This window comes from Lygodium microphyllum, chromosome 24, assembly GCF_053477565.2.
Source record: "Lygodium microphyllum isolate KBCC chromosome 24, Lygodium_microphyllum_v1.1.10, whole genome shotgun sequence".
In the NCBI taxonomy this organism is placed as follows: Eukaryota; Viridiplantae; Streptophyta; class Polypodiopsida; order Schizaeales; family Lygodiaceae; genus Lygodium; species Lygodium microphyllum.
The window spans coordinates 19,604,959-19,609,961 of record NC_141158.1 but is presented as its reverse complement, the minus strand read 5'-3'; positions in this window follow the sequence as shown (position 1 = coordinate 19,609,961).

Genomic DNA, 5,003 nt, shown 5'->3' with positions numbered 1-5,003 from the left:
ACAAAAGCCGATTGTCCAAGAACTTAATTTGGAAAATTGTGACAAAGATGATTCCCGAGATCAGGACAAGAGATGCCACACATGGGGAGAGATAGGGCATATCCGTAGGAGATGTCCCTACCGTAAATGCTTCCACTACAATGAGCTAGGAGACATCCAAACAGATTGTCTTGACTTAAACTTAAGTTCACCGCTGCCGGAAGACATTGAGCCGCCAAGGAAACGAAGCTACACAAGTGCAATCTATGGATATATAGAGGAGTCTGATGAAGATGAAGACCTAGAGCCTACTACACCTTTTTAGGATGATTAGTGATCTTAGAAATTCTATTGACATGTAATACAACTTATATTGGAAATAAATCCTACTCTTGTACCTACAGTTAATTACAATGATATGAGTTGCACTACTTGAGTCATTAAGAGTAGTGCAGCGATGCATGGTGGATCCTAACCCACAGGCCTTAAGACCCATTAATGCTTGTCTTTCCTAGTTCTTCCGAGATGAGGAAATCTTGAGTTCTCTAAGGGGGAGAGGATGTAATACCCCCATAGAAACAACCCCCCTTAAAATTAATGAATTTTTTTTTCCTCCCTTGTCGTCCCCGATGACAGGTCGCGAGGGGGGGAAGGGAAAGGATGAAGGTGAGACATCGTGTCAAAGTGGAGGGGGAAGTCATTGAGGAAAAAGAGGAAGGAGGGGAGGAAGCAGACGATATCAATGAGGGGGAGGTCATGGGCCTAGCACCCCTCCCTATCTAGCACACCCAGACCATAGCCACTTGAGAGGTGCAGAACTCCCTGCCGTCAGGCAAACGACTGCGTGGTGGCACCCCTTCATCTCCTGTCCATGTTTTCTACCCCCTCCCCCCCATTGTAAGGAGGTACATGGATACCACCTCTTGCCCCTTTTTTTGCTGAGAGAGAGAGAGAGAGAGAGAGAGAGAGAGAGAGAGAGAGAGAGAGAGAGAGAGAGAGAGAGAGAGAGAGAGAGAGAGAGAGAGAGAGAGAGAGAGAGAGAGAGAGAGAGAGAGAGAGAGAGAGAGAGAGAGAGAGAGAGAGAGAGGAGGAGGAGGAAGAGAGGTAAGAAGAGAGAAGAAGAAGAAGACGAAGAGGAGGAAGAGAGAGAGAAGGAGAGAGAGAGAGAGAGGAAGAAGAGAGGTAACAATAGAGAAGAAGAAGAGGGAGAGAGAGAGGGAGAGGGAGAGAGAGAGAGAGGAAGAAGAGAGGTAACAATAGAGAAGAAGAAGCGAAAGAGAGAGGAAGTGACAGAGAGAAAGAGAGAGAATGCCCCCCAAGAAGGTTCTCCTTCTTTTCTCCTCCTTAGAGGGTGATCACATGCAATATTCTTCTTCCCCCCTTGTTCCGTTTGGTCATCCACAGCCAAAATTTTCCCCTAAGAGGTAGCTAAAGTCTTGTGGGATCGCGTTTAAAGCGAAGAAGACTGGGAAATGGTCCCCAAGCAAAGAACATTGAATGTAGGTGGAAATCCCACAATTGGCAACAAAACCTCAGGCGAGGACATCATTGTTGAGATATCGAGCTCCACTCGTGATACGCCAGGGTGACCGTTGTGTATTTATGTCACCGACTTGTCAGTTGCAGACGCGGTTGGTACACCGCCCATGAATAATAGCTACATGATAGCTATCCTTATCTACTCTAGTTCGTGGCTCAGTTAGTATGCCACCTTAGTTAGTTGAGTTTGGTTTGAGACCCATATAGAGGGTTCTTCTATTTCTTTGTAAAAGAGTTCTTTTGGCTTACACAACTAAGAAGAGGAAAACTGTTTTCAGCCTCCACCCTTGTGTGTCTTCCCCCATTGTGCAAGCAAGAAAGCTTCAAGCGAGACTCCTTCCTTCTCTCCCACAATCTTGACATGGTATCAGAGCCTTGTTCGTGGTAAGGAGCTCAAGAAAGCAAGCCAAGCTCGCGGTGGTCTGGTAAGAGGAGCAGTGTTGCTTTCATTTTCTGTTTTGGGAGCAGATCTCTGCAGGTAGCACAGCCGGAAATTGCAGGAGTGCATTGTCTCAGGTTGAGACGCCCTTCGCGGTGAAGTAAGAGGGCAGTATATGCTGCGGGCGAGGGCTTAAGCCCTCGGCGACCTTGTTTTTTTGATTTGAGGCCATTTCGGGGCCTGTTTTGCAGACGAAAGTTTTCTGCACGCACTCAGAAAAAGGCTCAGTTTTATGCTGTGCAGCCACTGTTCTACAGGTCGGTGAAAAGTTACTGTAGAAATTGCATCATATGCTTGTGCGCAGAGACATTGGGAGTTTCAGAATCATCCTTGGTTCCTGTTTATGCAAAATCGTCACTAGGAAGTGACTGTGTGGTCAAATACCACTTTCGCCAGTTTTGCAGATTTTCCCTTGTAAGGGTGAAGCTGTGGTTTTTGCAGTGACAGAATTTTTTGCAGTCTTCTGTAATGGCATCTGATTCTCTTTCACAGATTGTCACTGAAAAGCTTGACAAGAACAACTTCCAAGCATGGAAGTTTAGAATGACGAATTTCCTTATGGGAAAAGGATATTGGGAATTTGTTGCAGGAAATGAAGAAGAACCAGTTCTTCCTGATGTTCCCAATCAACAGCAAATGCAGGCATTTAAAGCATGGCATGAGAGAGCCAGGGAAGTTATGTATTGGCTGTCTATCAGCATTTCAGACTCTATGATTGTGCATATTCAGGATGCAAGTACGCCAAAGGAGGCATGTGATACTTTATCAAAAATGTATAGCACAAATACGCAAGCCAGGAAAATGCAGCTCAAGCAAGAGTTGCACAATGTGCAAAGAGAAAACATGAGCATCAACGACTACCACATGAAGGTGAAGAAGATTGCAGATGCACTTGCTTCCATTGGGTCACCAGTGGAAGATGATGATTTAGTTTCTGTGACCTTGAATGGTCTAGGAAAGGATTATGCACAGTTTCGGACATCCATTTCAGTTCGTGAAAGATTTCCTGATTTTGAGGAGTTGATTGCTCTTCTAATTTCTGAGAAACAGAGAAATGGTGGTGCATCTTCTTCAGGAGGAACTTCAAAAGAAGCTGTCTTCTACTCAAATACTGGAAGAGGTAGAGGCAGAGGTAGAGGAGGCCGATTTGGAGGCCGTGGTAGAAATCAGAATATGCAGCAAACTCAAGAAAACCAGTCCTATGGAGGAGGACGTGGTAACTCTAGAGGCAGGGGGAGCCAAAGAGGTCGTGGTGGATGGCAAAGAGGTCAAAATGCAAACAGTAATGTTGAATGCTACTACTGTGGTAAAATGGGTCATATGGCTAAAGAATGCTATAAAAAGCAGAATGACATCATGAATGGAAAACTGCAACAAGGGAATTATGCATCTTCTAGCAGACAGGGTGATGACAGAAATGAGCATTTGTTTATGGTGCAGCACATGAACAATTCTGTGACAAGTGTAGAAGAAAGCAACGATGTGTAGTATGTTGACTCAGGTGCATCAAACCACATGATAGGTCATGCAGAATGGATGGAGGATGCAAGGAAAATGGAAAAACCAGGATTTGTGGAGACTGGTGATGATACTGCACATCCTATTGTGCAGATTGGAAAAATTCCTTTGTCTATTCAGGATGGGAAAAAGAAATACCTGTCCGATGTATTTCATGTCCCGAATATCACCAAGAATCTGGTTTCTGTTGGTCAAATGGTTGAACAGGGCTTGCAGGTCAGATTTAATCCTCATGGATGCTTTATTGAGGATATGAAAAATAAAGGTCGCTTGATAGCAAAAGGAAAGAAGAAGGGCAAAATGTTTACGTTGGATGCAGACATGTCTGAATTGAGTGCAGCAATGTTTGCACATGGGACCGGTGTAGTTGCAGATATTGATATCTGGCATAAACGCATTGGTCATGTTAATATACAGCGACTTAAATCAATGCAGGCCCGAAATATTGTTGCAGGATTGCCCAAATTCAAGGTTGCAGAAATGCATAAGGTATGTGAAGCCTGTCAGTTTGGAAAACAGGCAAGGAAACCATTTCCTAGACATGTTCAAGAGAGTGAGAAGCCATTGGAATTAATCCACTCTGATGTGTGGACTACTAAAGCTGCATCTCTTGGAGGCTGTCATTATTTTGTCAGTTTTATTGATGACTATAGCAGAAAAGTTTGGGTGTATTTTATGAAAAAGAAAAGTGAAGTTTTTGGGCATTTCAAAACTCTTAAAGCGATGGTTGAAAAAGAAACAGGCCTGTAGATAAAATGCCTAAGGTCAGATGGAGGGGGAGAGTACCTCTCAAATGAGTTTGCAAGGTTCCTGCAGGAGCATGGCATAAAGCAGCAATATTCATGCAGTCATACCCCACAACAAAATGGAATTGCAGAAAGAAAAAACAGGCATATTGGAGAGGTATCTCGTGCCATGCTCAATGAAAAAGACTTGCCAGATTTTTATTGGGCTGAAGCAGTTGCTACAGCAGTCTATATAATGAACAGGACTCCCACTGCAGCAATACATGGAATGACTCCAGAGGAGAGGTATACTGGTAGGAAACCGGATATTTCTCATTTGAAAATCTTTGGTTGCATTGCCTATGTACATGTGCCAGATGAGTTGAGATCCAAGTTGGATCCAAAAGCTGAGAAGTGCATCTTTATTGGTTATTCTCTGCAACAAAAAGGGTATAGATGCTATAACCCTTCTACTCGTAAGTTTACAGTGAGTAGAGATGTTGTTTTTGATGAGATGAGTAGCTGGTATAAACCAGTAAATGTGATTGATGATGTAGATGCACAAAATGGTCATGCTGCACAAAATTCACAACAGCAGTCACAAAATATTAGTGGACCTGGAGCGTCCTCTAGTAGTGGTTCACATTCTTCACCATGGACAGGCAGATTGAGATCAGGAGAATCTTCTCAAAGTAATGCAGATAGTGGTATGCAGGTATCACGAAAAGGAAAAGAGAAGGTTGATCAGCCCATGTTTGATGTGAATGCAGGTCACTCTTATGTGGATGGTGAATCCAGTGGCT